Source organism: Rhinopithecus roxellana, chromosome 10, assembly GCF_007565055.1.
Source record: "Rhinopithecus roxellana isolate Shanxi Qingling chromosome 10, ASM756505v1, whole genome shotgun sequence".
NCBI classification, from domain to species: domain Eukaryota; kingdom Metazoa; phylum Chordata; class Mammalia; order Primates; family Cercopithecidae; genus Rhinopithecus; species Rhinopithecus roxellana.
The window spans coordinates 64,068,410-64,086,803 of record NC_044558.1 but is presented as its reverse complement, the minus strand read 5'-3'; the positions used below and the strand labels follow the sequence as shown (position 1 = coordinate 64,086,803).

Genomic DNA, 18,394 nt, shown 5'->3' with positions numbered 1-18,394 from the left:
GATTCCATCAAATTCCCCCCAAGTTTTAAGTTCCTCCTCCCAAGACCAAGGCTTGCAGAGATGGGGAAGGACAGGCCTGCCACCAAAAGATTCAGTGTTTCACAAACTATACCTGAGGAATAGCTGGTGACTTCCTAGACTCCTAATAAAATCACAATTCAGGGTTTTACAAACTTGAATACAATGTAGATGAATAAAATTCTAAATAGAAAGCTTAAAAAAGTCAGCAGTGCACGGTGGCTCACGCCTGTAAACCCAGCACTTTGGGAGGCCAAGGCAGGCGGATCACCTGAGGCCAGGAGTTCATGACCAGCCTGGGCAACATGGCTCTACTAAAAATACAAAATTAGCCAGCAGTGGTGGCGCACGCCTATAATCCCAGCTACTTGAGAGGCTGAGGCAAGAGAATCACTTGAACTCAGGAGGCGGGGGTTACAGGGAGCTGAGATGGCGCCATTGCACTGCAGCCTGGGCGACAGAGCAGAACTCCATCTCTAAAACAAAAGGAAGAAAGCTTCAAAAAGTCCCATAAACAAAAGGTGTAGAAAATGAAAACTGCTCCTAAGAACTCAAGTGTTCTAATAGGTCTGTCAGGGATACTGTAGGGTAAGAAAGCTCAGGCATCCTTTGAGGAAGAAGATAAAGTATCTCACATTTTTCACAGAACTACCTGTTCCCATTCCCAATAGAGCTTCAGTATCACCTTGAAAGAGAATCCACAGGTGACCATGAGGCTGCTAGTCCAGTGTTCCGGACAATGGGCTCTCAGATCACTGGGGCTGAGGCCAAAGCTGCCATGGACAGCTGTGAACATGGGCTACACCTCACCTGGAAGACAGAACAACTCCCGCCATCAACACGATGCCTGGCACATACCAAGCTCATTGGTCACCATGACAGTCACGCATGCTCCATTAGTCCGACAGGGCAGTCCTCTACTCAAAACCCTCCTGCATCAGCTTGGCTCATTTGGAGTAAAAGACGAAGTTCCCACTGTAGTCACAGAGCCCTCCTGTGCTCACCGCTCCCTGGCCTTGTCCACTTCCAAGCACACTGACCTCCTTGCTGTCTCTAGGCACACTGGCACTTCTGCTCTTCCCATCCGTCTGTCCAGAACATCCTGCCAAGAGACCGGGGACTGGTGGTCCCTCTTGACATAGAGCATAAACCCACAACAGTCCCCCACCATGTGGACACTCCCTACTCCCTGCTTTTTCTGATACAAGCCTTTCTTACGCTTACACACCTTGAAGCACTCCCCAAAGTCTAAAGAAAAGTCAAATGTCCAAACACACAATCCTTCAACAAACTTACACATTATTTGCCTTTTCAAATGTACCACCCACCTTCACACCACAGTGCAGGAAGTCAAAGTTTCTGGAGGAAGGGACAGGTCCCTGGTACACAGTGCCCCTTGGACCCAGGCTGCAAGCTGGGAGCAGTTACACTGCACTACCCCAGCATGCAGCATAGACACACCCGTTTCTGTGGCCCAGAACACAGGAGAAGGGCTGGGAAGCACCACCATGGGCCGTCAAAAAAACAATGGGTGCATTAACAGTTTTTAAAAGACAGAATAAATCCACATTGGCTCAGGTGATGAGGCTGGTAAGAAAAAACATAAAACTATTTCTGAAACTGAGAGAAAGCGGCTGATGTGGTTAAACTTATGGTATACACTTTGTTCCTTCCTGCTCCTCCAGTCACTGGACCACCAATGGGCATCATGCCCATAAAACCAAATGTTTCAATGAGGATCTATCTGGAATTCTTTTTCCTTTTTTTTTAAGTACTGGTGATAGGGCAAATAACTGGGTTCCTTCAAGAATATTATAATCAAGGAACACCAATTCTTCAATTTTCCCTCTTGCATTACATCTAAATTTCATTTTTGGCCTCTGCTTCTGCACAGTGTTACTTGCTCTCTTCTCTCTCATTAACCCATCTGTCCAACAAGTGCCTCCGACATGTTCACCAGCATGCTTATGTCAGGCACGGTGCTGAGCTGGCAGGTGTGATGGTGAAGGAAACAGACAAGAGCTCATGGAGCTACATGAGGGGGCAGGATACAGCCACAGGTCACCCACAACACTGGCTCTGGCAGCATTTACACCTTTCCACCTGTCCTGTTGTCTTTGTCAATTCATTTCTCTATTCTCTTTCCTACTCTAATACTTCCATACATCGCCTTTCCTCATTAGACCCAGTCTCTTTTCACCACCACCACCACACAATCCAGTTTTCCGGCCTTGGTTCCATTCCATCCACTTAGCTGGTTCCCCTCAGCTCATGCACATACCACACGTGCTTTAAATTCCCAACACTAACTAATAGTAACCTTCTCTATTATTAGTACCTTTTGCAGTTGACTGTCCTTCAGTACCAAAATACATTTTGTGGTTTATTAATACAGACCAACAGCACTTTGAAAGCAGTGACAGCATGGCTGTTGGGGCCCCCAAGGCCCTCGTGCTCCTCCCATTCCAGGGTGGCAGTCACCATGGGCATTCCGTTCACTGTAGTACTGCTGATAGCTAGCACAGTCCTGAATTTAGTAGGGAGGTGCTCAAGATAAATGAGGAATGAATCAATGTTTAATAACATAAATTTACATTTTCCTCTATTTGACAACTTCTGCAAGGTTTTATGCCACAAATGACTAGGACTCTACCCTTAATCAAAGACTACCTCTTAGTGAAGAAGTCCAAATCAAGTGTATGCAGTTAGGAAATGTTCAATCAATCCTGTGACTGAAGAGATGTGACCAGGAATGAAAGAATGAAGACGTCTTTTAAGGTTTAATGACATTCAAGGATCTACCATGTGCTGAGCACATTCTACGCACTTCCTTGTACTGAATCAGAACAAGTCTTGGAGGCAGTTATTAACTGGACTCATTTCACAAATGAAAAAAACCAAGGCAGAGAAAGGTTAAGTAACTTGCCCATAAAAACGATAGTTAATTAGAAAGTTAGATTCTAAGCAATTGTGTTCAGCAAAACACAACATTCACCAAGAGTTCATTAACTTATAATTTACAAGAGAAATAGTTTGTATTAAACAAAGATCTGAATCTCCTACTATTTCTATAAAATATGGCTATTCTCTTGCAGTCATATGGAACTCTAAATGGTTATCAAGAACTCCAGCGTGGGGCCGGGTGTGGTGGCTCATGCTTGTAATCCCAGCATGTTGGGAGGCCAAGATGGGCAGATCACTTGAGGTCAGGAGTTCAAGGCCAGGCTGGCCAACATGGTGAAACCCCGTCTCTACTAAAAATACAAAATTAGCTGGGTGTGGTGGCACACACCTGTAATCCCAGCTACTCAGGAGGCTGAGGCAGGAGAATCATTTGAACTCAGGAGGCAGAGGTTGCAGTGAGCCGAGATGGCACCACTGCACTCCAGCCTGGGTGACAGAGCAAGACTCCATCCTTTAAAAAAATAAATAAATAAATTCCAGTGTCGTCTGCTTGACTCTAAGTCTTATTTTTTCCATTAAAAACGTACGGCCAAGCAATGGTTATTAAAACCACAGGTAAGCGGACCTTAACAGCCACATTCCAAAGTGAACATGCCTGAGTTCAGATGCTTAAACAAACCCTCTACCCCACCCACCCTGTGAGAAACACTAGGCTCCACTTTGAAAAACAACATATCAATTAATAAGTTTGTATACTATGGACATGAGACACAGCAGTCTCTCCGACAAGTTACTGAGTAGGAACCGGAGTGACTAATGCTGGAGAAGAGGGACTGGCCAGTGAGGCATAGGAAGCAGGTGAGAGAAGGGCGAAAGAAACATTCCATGCAAGCCCCAACCACTCCTAGAGATGCACTAAAAAGTTTAGTAATTCAGGGCAATTTGCTGACTCCGGAACCATACAAGGCTCTACCTCCAGTTCTTCATTTGTGAAATGGAGTAACAGTTGTTATATTAAGGTTTGCTATACAAAAAAAAGACACCTGTAACAGCACTTTGAAACTGAAGTTCTGAAAGGCAAGGCACCATTGTTAAATGTGGTAACGCCTCACATTGGAATACTGTTTGGGAATACCTCATAATGGAAAAGCTAATTTAAAACTGGAAGCACACCTCTCACTGAGGCATCATTTATGCTCTGTGTTGACATCTAAGGCAGTGACACTGGTAACCAACTGAAAATTATGTCACTTCCGTAAAAGATTAACTGCAGATTATCTTAAAGATGTAGTTTTATACTGTTTTGCCTCCACAACCATTTAAGGAGCAAAACTAATGAATTTGAACATAACTCTCTCCAGAAAAACTCCCAATGTGGGCAACGTAAGGACGGATCATTCCTTACGTTATAGAAGGGGATTTCTACTTATTTCCATACAGTAAGTGTTGACATTTGAGCCATCTTTATCTCCTTAATATCAATACTTTTTCTTGTTTCATTGCCCACAAAAATCACAAATAAACCACTAGCTGAATAATGAGATCTTGCTACTCTGAGTATGTGCTTTCAATCACACTACTTCAATAAATGTCTGTTTTGTGAGCAACACTAATTTCCTGTTGTTGAATGTTGCCATTTATTACAGAATTTCTGGAAAGATGCTCAAATTAGCTGCCCATAGAATCATTTGCTAAGCTTCTTCCAAACCAGAGGGGCAGCACCATCTTGGGGTTCTGAAAAAGAAAGAACTCCACAATGATTCTAACTGCAAGAAGACAGAACCAACATTTTCTAGCCAGTTAAAAGCAGCAAATTCTACCTGCCTCAGACACATACAAAGATACCAGGAAGCACAGATTTTTAGATAAGTTTGTCTTTTGCAGTGTGACTTACACCTTCAATGGGCTCACAGGCTGAATGAATCAACTACACTGCCCATGAGATAAGATGCCCTCAAAGGGCTCTGACCGCACTGCGGCCAGGAAGATAGAAGAGCTGGCAAAATTCACAGACAGAAAAAAGTCAACACAGAGCTGTGTAGGACAACTAGCAGGGCATGCTTTAGTGCTAACAAGAGTTTGCACACAAACTCTGGCTTAAGTACACCCAACAAGAATTCATATTCTCCAATTTGGAAATCATTAATGTTAGAGTAATTCACAGCCATACATAAGCATTCAAACAACTACCCACTGTTCAGAATAAATCTTTATTAATTTTAAGTTAAAAACAATTAAAATGGGCTGGCCTGGTAGCTCATGCCTGTAATGTCAGCACTTTGGGAGACTGAGAGGCGGGTGGATCTCCTGAGGTCAGGAGTTCAAAACCAGCCTGGCCAACATGGCGAAATCCCGTCTTTAAAAACACAAAAATTAGCCAGGCGTAGTAGCACATGCCTGTAATCCCAATTACTCGGGAGGTTGAGTCACAAAAATTACTTGAACTCGGCAATCACTTGAACTTGGGAGGTGGAGGCTGTAGTGAGCCGAGATCGCGCCACTCGACTTGGGTGACAGAGTCAGACTGTCTCAAAAAATAAATAAAAATAATTAAAAAATTAAAATGTATAGCCTAGCATACTGCAGCGCAACAGTAAAACAGAGAAAACATACTTACGAACTGTCCATCTCTATCATGCCATCCCCAAATAACACCGTCCTCTGACACCGGTAGCTGAGGAGTGTTTTCTGAAAACGAAGCAATTTCCAAGCCCTGTGGCTTATGGTGTAGATCCTCACTAAATACTGTTTCACCTTCTAGTGCACCTTTTGTGACTGTATTAGTCCAGAGATAGCGCACTTGATATCCACCACAACCACCAGCCAGTCTTTCAGAAAATACTGGATTTCCTAACCCTCCCATCGGGTAATAAGAAAATTCACTCAAAAAACAGGAGACTCCTTCTGGGAAACTCTGCCAATCCACTTTTGAGGGATGTTCAGATCTATTTAGGACACCTTCTGTGAGTGATGAAATGTGGCCACTACTTGGTACGACAGTGTCTTTGTTGTCCACGGGGACAGCGGGAATCCCCTGGGCCGCATTGCAGGGGGCAGCTATGTATCTGTCCACTAGGGCGGGATCAACACCAACCAAAAAGAAATGCCCACTGGAAGTGTCACGTGACTCTATTTTCTCAAAACTCACCTTAGCATTTCCCATAAAACCCATTTCACCTATTTAAAGTCGACTGTTTAAGAGTGGACTTGGTGTTTCCTTCTTTGAAACGATGTGCACGTTCACTTGTCCCATATGGACCCAGGCAGTCAATAATTTTGGGGTCAATATTATCTTTCTCCAAATAAAGCCTCTCTTCCTCTTCTTTATGTGTTAGTTTTGGTGTACTCAACCCTGATGTGTTAGTACCAAAGATACCAGGAGCGTCTTCAATTGGTTCACAGTAAATTCCCTTGCATTTTGCGCTTTTACCACTACTAACAGAATTCTCTATGACCTCTGACTTCTGCAGAGCTGGGTCGAAGCTCTGACCTGACGGTGCTATAACATTAAGACCATTATATTTGCAGTTGCATACTCGGTGTGTTTTGTCATTGTTTTCTATTTGATTCGTTTCAAAATCAGCGTTCTCTGTTGTACTAGAATTAACGCAGGAGAGCATATCCTGACGTGGCACTGCCTCATATCTTTGTGTGCCTGTTTCCCACTCACAGGTTGTTTTAGAATCTGACTTGACAGTCTCTATGTCATCTTCCGTTGTCTCTCTATACTTTGCTTGCAGTGATTCTTTTTCACCACTTTCTAACCTTTGAGGGTCACTCAGCTGGTCTTGTGACACACTGAATGAACTCTTCACACATATTTCACCCTCTATTTTGTCACCTGGGCTTGTTTCCCTCTCTTCTTCCTCTGTGCAGGTGAAAATAAATATGGAAGAAATACAGTTACTGTGAAGAGATGTGGAGTGACTGGGAGACTTGCCATTGGGCGGCACTCCTTGTGCCATGCTAGGCTTTAGGCCGTTTGTCCTCTGCACCATCCCCTCCGTGTCCACCAAGCGCTCCATACAAGTTTGGTCACAGGTCTGTGTTGCAGCCTCATCTGTGTGACACCAAGATTTCAATTCAAAAGCCCTTACACCATGACCCTCAGCCTTCAAAACGCCAATTCTGTCCTCTTCTTGGTAAAAGGCACTATTTTCAGATTGCAGAGACACCTCTCCTCTGTCTGGCGGCAGGGAACTTCTGGCCTCCCGGCTGCAGTCCCCTCTGCGCTGTGTCTTCTTGACTAGCCCGGGAACAGGTTTCAGCTCCCAGCAGTCATCAAGCTGGCTTGGGGCTGCTTCTCTTGAATTAGCATGACCTGAGAGACACCCACTTCCAAATCTCACTGCAGTGATAGGCCTCTTGGGACTTAAATCAATTCTATCTAGACCAACAGGTAGGATACTATCTGATTTGCTAACATCCAAGTGGAAATCATCATTGTCGCTTACTGGTGTGATAGACTGATTTTCTCTCTCTTTTTTAGAATGTAAACTCTGGTCGACAATAACTGTTACCGCCTCCGGGTCATTACACCCTGCAACATATGCAGTGTCAGTACGGAAACCACCAGGTGGATGTGCAGTATCAGCACAGAAGCTACCAGGTGGATGTGCAGTGTCAGTACGGAGGCTACCAGGTGGATGTGCAGTGTCAGTACGGAGGCTACCAGGTGGATGTGCGGTGTCAGTAAGGAAGCTACCAGGTGGATGTGCGGTGTCAGTACGGAGGCTGCCAGGTGGACGTGCGGTGTCAGTACGGAGGCTACCAGATGGACGTGCGGTGTCAGTAAGGAAGCTACCAGGTGGATGTGCGGTGTCAGTACAGAGGCTACCAGGTGGACGTGCGGTGTCAGTAAGGAAGCTACCAGGTGGATGTGCGGTGTCAGTACAGAGGCTACCAGGTGGATGTGCGGCATCAGTACGGAAGCTACCAGGTGGACGTGCGGTGTTAGTACAGAAGTTAAGAGGTGGGTGTGCAGTGTCAGTATGGAAGCTACCAGGTGGGTGTGCGGTGTCACAAAGGAAGCTACCAGCTGGATGATCCATCTCACTTCCTACTCCTGAGTTATGGCTCTCACTTTCTTCCAGAAGGACACACGCATGTCTTAGTGAGTCACTGTCCATGTTGTTATTTAATTCAGGGAGTAAGTCAATATCATGTAGTGCACTACTTTCTGCATAATTTTTAGGGAATTCAGTGCAAGCTTCGGCCTGTAAAGCCTCCACCTGCGTGTTACCAGCGTTTGCTTCACAAGGTGCGTGGCTGAACGCCACAGGCTCAGGGCAAGGCTTGGTTTTTCCACTGCATTCCCCTGTCCTTTCACCTGGACCCAGCGTGTCCCATGGCGAGAGCTCTTCCTGCCGTGGCTCTGGCTCGCTGGTCCCTGACACGGCACACAGGGCTGAAGTCACAGCAGAGCAACACTCTCGTCTTGTAGCTACTCTGTCTGCCCAGGTGCCCAGCTCCTCTGCCACGCTCAGGCACGCAGAGTCGGCAACACAAATACTGTGAAACTCGCACTCTCTTGAATCCTGACATTGCTGATGATCAATACCAATAGAGTTTCCATCTTTCTCCTCCCGATCGGATAGGTCAAAAGACTTACTCTCATCACTGCTACTGGGGTGAACGCTGACCACCATTTCCTTCTCTACTAACGAGTTTTTACAAGTAGCTGGGTTACAGTGCAGATGGCCACTCACATAGGTTTCCTCCTGCAGGCCTCGGTCAGAAGGCAGGGGCACACATGAGAAAGGCTCCTCATCTTCATAACAACCTTGTCGGCTGCTGTTACCCACACACAGTAGATCACAGACCCCCTCAGAATTCTGCTCATTAACAACAATATCTAAATTCTTGTCATTCTCATCCAAGTTATCATACCTTGTTAAGAATGTATATATAAAAGAGGAAAGAGGGTTCAACAAATGCTTGGGTCTATGACCCTGTTTGTGCCCAGACCCTGAGAAAATCCTTGTCCGCGCGCTAATGCCAGCTGCACTGCTGGTTCCATTGCCAATAATGTGAACCTCCTCACCTTCAGGGGTATCAAATAATGAAGATAAAGTTTTACTTATCTTGTTTTCTGGTTCCTTCTCCTCCACAGATTTTTGTAACAGGTCAGTTTTTTCACTGTCATTGTCACTACTTAGTTCTTTGCTGAAGCAACAGCCCATGTTTGAGAGCTCACAAGCATACGACACGCGTGCCGATCCCGAGCCTCCAGACGCACCTCACACTAACACTAACTTGCTATAATTTCTGAGGAGAAGCCAACACCCAGAGAACAAAAATAACCCCTTGCACAGCGGTCACATGTTCCTGCCACTCAAACCCAAATCCTAATGACAACAGAGCCCGACTGACAGCCAGCATACTCCATGTGCCTAATTCCAAACAAGACTGGGATCCAAAAGCTCAGAACAGCAGCAAGAATGCTGCATTGTGTTTTTTCTTATTCTCATAAACTCAACAAAACATAACTTTAAATGTTATCCCAGCCAGAAAGATTTCAGGCTTCTGGTTTTTCTATAGTGTTCCAGTATTTCCCAAATTATATTTCATGGGATGGTGTTAACTAAATAAAATAGTTCATAAATTCCCCCAAAGGAAAACAGTATCAGAATTTTGCTCCGTAAAATATATAGCTACTTACAGTTGTATTTAATTTTCTAACTTTACGAAATGATGTCTGAAATAAATAGCAATTTTAAAAAGGTGAAAAAAATCAAAGGAGAGCAAAAAATAAATAGCAATAAAAAACAGTGTCTGTAGGAATCAAGAAATTATTACTAATTGTGTCAGGTGTGAAAATGGAATGATGTTAGAGATGCATGCTGAAGTATTTGGGGCAAGGCGATACATTATCTACAATTTGCTTTAAAATACCCTAGCAAATACAGTAAATATATACACACATATGTAAAAGTTAAAATAGTCATGTGCATAGCGGGAGGAAAAGATTTAAAAACAGCAGTCCAGGCCAGACGTGGTGGGTCATGCCTGTAATCCCAGCACTTTGGGAGGCCAAGGGGGGTGGATTACCAGAGGTCAGGAGTTTCAAGACCAGCCTGGCCAACATGGTGAAAGCCTGTCTCTACTAAAAATACAAAAAATTAGCTGAGCGTGGGAGTGCGTGCCTGTAGTTCCAGCTACTCGGAAGGCTGAGGCAGGAGAATCACTTGAACCCTGGAGGCAGAGGTTGCAATGAGCCGAGATCGCGCCACTGCACTCCAGCCTGGGTGACAAGAACGAAACTCCACCTCAAAAAACCAAAACAACACAGCAGTGGAATGTGGGGATGCAAGTTCATGATGCTGCATTCAGTTCATGATATTATTCTCTCCACTTCTGCAGATGTCTGAGCACTCCAATTAAGAAAAAGGAAAGAAAAGGAAAAAAAGGGAAAAGAGACCTACAAGCTCTGGTACCAGAACTAGAAAGTCTCTTGAAAGCACCTGATGCAGGAACGCCCAGCCTGCCATCTGGTGAGAAACAGGCGCTGTCCACAACCAAACAAGTTGCTCCTGCACTACGTGGTCCGGCCCCTGACAGTGGACTCACATAATGGGTCTTGTCTTATGTTGACATCTGTAATGTTTTGCTTTTAGTATAAGTAATTATTTTTCTTATCATGGTTCTGACATGCTATGTGAAAAACAAAATAATTGTTTTAATTCCTCTGCAAGAGAGATGTTGTTGTTTATTTAACCTGTGAGTTATGACTGGCGTCCTATTAATGTTTTTTTAATATTAACATTTTATGATAAAAAGTTTAGGAATTATACTTAAACATGAAGGTAACAGGAGCAATTCTGAATACACTAAAATCCAAGTGCTGAAATGATCATAATGATGATGATGATGATAATGGTAGTAAACACTTTACACAGCACTATGTGCCACAAAGTATTAATTTCATCTATGCATCCATTTTGTCACACGTCTTAGTTTACACTCTTAACGACCCCCAAGGTAGAACCACCAATCCACTGTACAGACAAGGGAAATGAGGCACCAAGAGCTGTAGGGGCAGCTTCGAATGACAAAACAAAACTCAGATCACACACTGACCACACTGTTACGCTACTCAAAGAGAATGAAACATCTAAATGGAAAAACACATTCTGCTCTAAAGATACAAACAATTCATACCAGCTGTAGAATGAAAGGGCACAGGAAAGCAGACAAGGTCACGAGATCACCTGATTGGGTTTGAGTCTCAGCTCCATTTTTACATGTGTCATCTCTGGCAAATTATTTAACCTCTTTGTCTGTTTTCTCATTTGTAAAACGGAGCCAACAACGACATCTATTTCAAAGAGCTGTTATGCAGACTTTAAGTAGTTGGAATAGAATCCCAAAGTCCCACTTCAAAGTCTCCCATAATCTGGCCCCAGCCTACCTCTATGATCTCGGCTTCTAAGATACCATTCCCCCAACCTCTTCCATCTCATACTAATGAACGCCAGCACACTGCCTCGCTGTTTCTTTCTCCAGTCTCCTCCCCGCACTTTTCAAGCCTTAAAGTCCTCTGTGAAACCATTCTGTGCTGCTCTAACAGAATACCTGAGATGGGGCAATTTACAAAGAACAGAGATTATCCCAGCACTTAGGGAGGCCAAGGCAGGCAGATCACCTGAGGTCAAAAGTTCAAGACCAGCCTGATCAACATGGAGAAACCCAGTCTCTACTAAAAATACAAAAAATTCACCAGCTGTGGTGGTGCATGCCTGTAATCCCAGCTACTCAAGAGGTTGAGGCAGGAGAATTGCTTGAACCCAGCGGGGCAGGGGTTGCAGTGAGCAGATATCATGCCATTGCACTCCAGCCTGGGCAACAAGAGCGAAACTCCGTCTCAGAAAAAAGAAAAAAGAAAAAAAAAATCCCTTTCCAAAAGGGAGCAATAGGCAAGAAGCAGCAAGAGGTCCCAGGTAAGTCCAAGACCCAACAGGGCAGACAATATTAACTTGATAGCCTCTCTGGAGAATCATCTCCTTTGACTTCAGGTCCTAACCCTCTGGGCACCGTGGAACAGGGTTGGGTCCCCAGGGCCTCAGGCAGCCCCACCCGATGGCTTTGCTGGGCTCAGTCCACCCAGCAGCTGTCAGGGGTTGGAGTCTCCTGTCCACAGCTCTCCCAGGCTGATGCTATAAGCTGGCAGCTCCACAGTTCAAGGCTGTCAGGCCACTCCCATGACTCTACTAGGCAATGCCCTTGGTGGGGCTTCTCTGCAGCAGGTCCAACTCCGAATTTCTGCTTGTCATTGCCCGAGTACAGGCTCTGCTGCTGTGACGAGTCCCTGCCTGGCCCCAGGCTGTCCACAGCATCTTGTGAAATCCAGGTGGAGGCTGCCCCACAGCTCTCTATAGCATTCTTTCTTGCCTGAAAATCAGCACCATGGATGCCACCAAGGTTTATGACTTGTACCTTCTGGAGCTGCAGCTCAAGCCACCACTGGGCCCACTCGAGCCACAACTGGGGTGACTGAGGAGCAAGGCACCGGATGTGGGGAGCAGAGATCCAAGGCAGCTGTGGGCAGCAAACCTGTGGAGGGCCCCCAGTGCTCATCCACCAAGACACTTCAGCCCTCCTAGAGGGCAAATGTGATGGGCCTGTGATGGGGGGACAGTCTTAAAGATATCTGAAATAGCCTCGCCAACACAGCAAGACCCTATCTCTACAAATAAAAACTAAAAGTTAGCTGGGTGTGAGGGCGCGTGTCTGTAGTCCCAGCTACTTGGGAGGCTGAGGCAGGAGGATCACTTGAGCCCGGAAGTTCGAGGCTGCAGTGAGCTATTACTGTTCCACTGCACTCCAGCCTGGGTGACAGAGCAAGACCCTGTCTCTAAAAAAACAACTAAACTAAACTAAACTAAACAAACAATTCTGAAAAGCCTTTCAGATGGCTGAAAGAGCTGGGTGTTTTAAATTATTTCTTTCTTGTGTATCTTTTTAAATGAAATAACAGTGCCAAATACAAAGTATTTCCTCTTGGGTTTAGACTCCGAAGCCAGATTGCCTGGGTCCAAATCCTGGTTCTACCACTTTTTAGTTCAGTAATCTTGGAGATAAATTACTTAAACCACTTTGTGCCTCAGTTTCCTCATTTGTAAAATGGGGAAAACAGTAACTAGGGGTAAGACAGGTATAGGGCTAACAGGAGTTAATGAGTAAACTGAAGTGTTAGCAGAGTGCACAGTAAGAGCCATGACAATCTGCAGTGATTACCACCATATGTGATATATTCTTTTATACTGGAGACATTTATGGAGCACCTACCTGTCAGGAAGACATTGGGATACATCAAAGAACAAAACCAAACCCCAGCTTTGATGGAGCTTGCATTCTAGTCCAGGGAGACAAACACCAAATCTAACAACTACCTAACATTGTTAGAAGGTGCTAACTGCTACATGTAAAGGGTCTGAGGCAAGCCAGAAGTGAGGAGATGGATGTGGATAGATAGGACTCGCTGAGAAGGTGAGGCTGAGACTGAGAAAGGTAAGAGAACAAGCCTCAAACACTTCTGGGAAAGGGACATGCCAGGACCAGTTAAGGCAGAGAGCCCTGCGGTAAGGTGATGCTGGAATGGTCAAGGGTCAAGAGCCCACTGGGGCTGGAGCAGTGTGCCAGGGGAGGGCCAGCAGCCAGCAGAGTCAGAGAGGACAGGTGCCAGACTGCGAAGGGCTAGGGCCCTGCCAGGACTCAGGCTGATTGTGATGTTGAGCACAGGAGTGGCAGGTTCTGACTTGGCCTTCTCGAAGGGATCCTCTGGCCACTGTGTTAGAAAGGAAGGGTGGCTTGGGGACACCAGTGAGGAGTGACTGCAGCTGTCCCGGTGAGAAGCACGGGCTTCATGAGATGAGAAGTCCAAACAAAGGATGAAGCAGCCTGACCATCTCAGAAACTTTGACACCACTGCGTGATTCAAGTATCTCATATACACAAGCTCCCTAATTTGAAGATACACATTTCTCCTATTTTCGCAATTTCTATAATCACGACACGTCTTCAAATTGCTGCCAAAACTCACAGGGCTGTTTCAGGATCTTGGCAGTGGACTACCTACATGTGTTTATTTTGCAGAAATACACTGAGTTGTACTTTTACGATCTGTGCACATAGCTGTGTGTGCTGTATTTCCACACACATGTAAGGACACCAGGGCCTATGAAGGCCGCCAGCTGCCAGGCAGCGGACTCCAACACATCTGCCGCTTCCTCCCAGGGATTTGACTATTCTCTCAGTACAACTGTTTGCATGGTACTGCCATACAAAGTTGATTTATAAATCTACTATTGAACAAAATGCCTTAATAGCAATTAAACTGAATCCCAAAATGAAAAAGAGTTTGCAAAAAGACTATTTGTCATATTCTAAATGATGCAAATACTAAGCAGTAAAATTACTAACTTTTTTAAAGAAATTACAAAATGTTCTAAGTCGAGAGATGTTTTTACTGATGCCAGCGCCTTGAAAGACTACTATTACATCTGTCACACTCCCACAACAAAAGAAGTTTTAGCAGCATGGAACTCATTTACACAAGGATAAAACTAAGAATAGTGAGCCAAACAGGGAATGAAGAAATCCCTCTATTTTTAAATATGCCTTGGAGCTAAAAAGATCAGGGGTATGTGTTATAGAAAGCATTCCTTCTGTCAATGGCCAAAATGCTACAATCAAAATGCTACAATACTATGTCATCAAAAAGAAATATCCTACATTAAAAAGGATCTACTCCGTCTCAGCACGAATATATTCTAAGAGGAAAAGAGGGCATCTGGTCAGAGTATCCTCCATCCTGGGGTAAGTTCTCGGAAGTTAGCAGGAGACCAAGAACCGTGCGCACACTCTGGGGATAAAAAGATTGTTTTGTCACTAACTCATTCTGAAGTAAAGGCAGCTTTACACTTCCTAACATAGTAACAAACATATTTCTAAGACAGGAAACTGTACCAACATCCTTAAGGAAAGTTCTGAGGTCTTTTGTTTTTACTTTATTTTTTTAGAGACAGTGTCTTCCTCTGTCATCCAGGCTGGAGTGCAATGATGCAATCACAGCTCACTGCAGCCTTGACCTCCTGGGCTCAAGCAATTCTCCCTCATCAGCCTCCTCAATAGCTCAGACAGCAGGCACCATGCCTGTTCTTTTTTTCTGTGTAGATATGGGGTCTTGAACTGGGCTCAAGCAATCCTCCCACCCTGGCCTCCCAAAGTGCTAGGATTTATAGGTGTGAGGCACTACACCCAGTCAAGTCTTGTCTTGTCTTTTTTCTTTTCTTTTTTTGAAGACAGTTTTGCTCTTGCTGCCCAGGCTGGAGTGCAATGGCGCTATCTCAGCTCACTGCAACCTCCGCCTCCCGGGTTCAAGCGATTCTCCCGTCTCAGCCTCCCGAGTAGCGGGGATTACAAGCATGCGCCACCTCGCCCAGCTAATTTTTGTATTTTTAGTAGAGACGGAGTTTCATCATATTCGTCAGGCTGGTCTCGAACTCCTGACCTCAGGTGATCCGCCCGCCTCGGCCTCCCAAAGTGCTAGGACTACAGGCGTGAGCCACTGCACCCAGCCCAAGTCTTTTCTTAAAACAGACTGACAAGGTGGCAACAACCTGCCAAAAGGTTTAACCTGCAAGATAACATGCCAAGAGCAGCCATGTGTCATGTACGTATAAATACAGGCGTTGGATATTTTCATAGAAATTCAAGCTTTCTGATTGCGAAGCCTACTTTTATTTAAAATATAAGCCTGCAATAATTAATCTGGATTGCTAATTAATATTCATTCAGAAGCTGTGTCATCAAAAGGCAAAGGTGGTTTTTTTGAAAACTGATAAAGGAATGGACGAAAGTTTTTTGTTATCACCATCTGTAAAGGAGTTTTAAAAAAAGAAAAAATTCTGGGCCAGGTGCAGTGGCTCATGCCTGTAATCCCAACATCTTGGGAGGCCAAGGCAGGCAGATCACTTGAGGCCAGAGTTTGAGACCAGCCTGGGCAACATGGCAAAACACCATCTCTACGAAAAATACAAAAATTAGCCAAGCATGGTGGCGCATGCCTGTAATTCCAGCTACTCAGGAGGCTGAGGCACAAGAATCGCTTGAACCCTGGAGGCGGAGGCTGCAGTGAGCAGAGATCGCACCACTGCACTCTAGACAGCCTAACAGAGTGAGACTGTCTCAAATAAATAAATAAATAATCATTTTGATATAGATGATTTGCTGAACTGTACATAGAGTTTAGTATGAGGACGAGTTAGAGTTCCAATTTCACCTCTCCAGTTTCACACTATGATTAGAAGACTTGCTGTGACTTTGCATCTTTCTTTTGAGGAGGTAATTTAACATAAACACTTCTATCTAATATTACTTGTCCCACATTCCTCTCTCAAACCTGCTGCTGATTTATGATAAAACACAACAGGATCATTCCAGCAGAAAATGGTTTCCAGACTGATGCAGTGTCTCCAAGGGAAAAGCAGCTACTTGGCTGGTCACACACAGAAGTAAGAACTGGAGTCCCTGAGTGGGCTTCAGGAGGGGCAAAAAGCCGCTGAGAATGACGTTTGCTATAGATGAAGTCTGTGGCCCTAACAGGGAAGGTAAAGAACCTTTAACCAAATGACACTGTTGCTGAATGCGAGTGGTTATTTTTTCTTCCTCAAGGAGAACCCATCGCAGTGGCCCACTGCCAGTGGTCACTCTTCATCATAAACACCCTCAAAACCCTTTCGATCCCTTCTCGCTATCTATCACCTTACCTTCAAAGTCAAGATCTTAGGAGGAATGTCACTGTTCAAGTTGTGTCTACCACTCCTGTCTCTCACCCACTGCAATCTGGCTTTTGCTCCTATCAGTCCTGGAAAATACTCTTGCTAAGGTCACAACTGACCCTCGCTTTGTACCTTACTACACTTCACTTGAGTCAGCCTCTCTGCCTCTATCTCCACCCCACACTGTCCTCTGGTTTTCCTTCCATCCCTGTGACCACTCCCCATCCTAGTTTCCTTCACGTTTCTGAAATATTGAGGGACTAGAGAGTTTCATCACTGTCCCTGCCTGGAACTCAGGGAAACTTAACGCAAAGTACTGTAATCATAACTATAAGTACGATATACTTCAAATTAGTAGATCCCTATTACATCAAGGTGAGAACATTCAAAACAATCTTGCTTGACTAGGGGCAAGATAAAGAGTGCTTCTTCTAGACTCACCTATGTCTCAGCGCCTCCTACCTCCAGGTATATGCTCATCTCGTACCTAAGGCTCACACACAGTATCATCATGCAACCTTGCATGCTGTGTTAGGGTTCCTTGAAGGCATGTGTATCTCACGCTCATCTGAACAACCTCTCCACAGAAAATTCTTAGCCATCATTATCACTTGCACTCAGTTTTGTTGAATGGATGGACACTCAAATTTTACGCAGGCAGTACTAGTTGCCCGCCTACCAGACACAACGCATTGAGCTGGCCACAGAGGGGAACAGAATTTGGAGACACAGAGCATGTTTGTGACTGCCCAACGCTGGGGGAGAAACAGGGCCTAACTGTAAGTGGGCCTGGGAGTGGACTGGGGATTTACTGGGGTAATGTAAAAGTTCTAAGACTACATTATGGTGATGATTGCACAACTCAGTAAATCTACTAAAAATAATTCAACTGCTTACTTTAAATGGGTGAATTTTACAGAATGTAAATTACACTTTAATAAAGTTTTTTTGTTTTTTAATGAACAGAACACAGTACCAGAAGTTTACAGTTTAGTGGAGAAAACACGTGTACACAAATTTGAGTAATTCTGACAATCAAATCACTCATTATAATATACTGTTCTCATAATAGGGAAACCATATTCTTTTTTTTTTTTTTTTTTTCTGAGACAGAGTCTCGCTCTTTCGCCCAGGCTGGAGTGTGGTGGTGCGATCTCAGCTCACTGCGACCTCCGCCTCCCAGGTTCAGGCCATTCTCCTGCCTCAGCCTCCCAAATAGCTGGGACTACAGGCATCTGCCACCATGCCCAGCTAATTTTTTGTATTTTTAGTAGAGACGAGGTTTCACCGTGTTAGCCAAGATGGTCTCGATCTTAGGGAAACCATATCCTTACAGTCTAATAAAGATCACTTTTTTGTGTTCTTTGGCTAAACCTGTAAACAGTTACTAGCTCAGTAAGTTTTCTGGAGATGGCAGGAAGCTGTATAATAAATGCAACTAAATAGTACCAGTGGATAAATGCAAACCTGCTCCTGAATTATTCAGGTATTTATTTGGGTATCTCTATTAAAAGTCTCCTCCTACTCGACTTTAATGGAATGGCTAAACTGTAAATAGCCTGGTTCCTCAACCCTGACTGCTAAATGTATTCATGTGCCTATCATAACAACCTGCCACCTAATCACTAAACCAATGCAAACTCCTGGTCAACTATGAAGCATGTAACTCTCCACACCTTTAGGTGCACTAT

General features: G+C 44.6%; 1 protein-coding gene across 4 annotated transcripts in view; it reads right to left on the bottom strand.

Moving 5' to 3' along the window:
- The window catches only part of LARP4B (La ribonucleoprotein 4B), a 125,035-nt gene that overhangs the window by 55,187 nt on the left and 51,454 nt on the right, over positions 1 to 18,394 (bottom strand). The gene's annotated exons all lie outside the window — the stretch shown is intronic.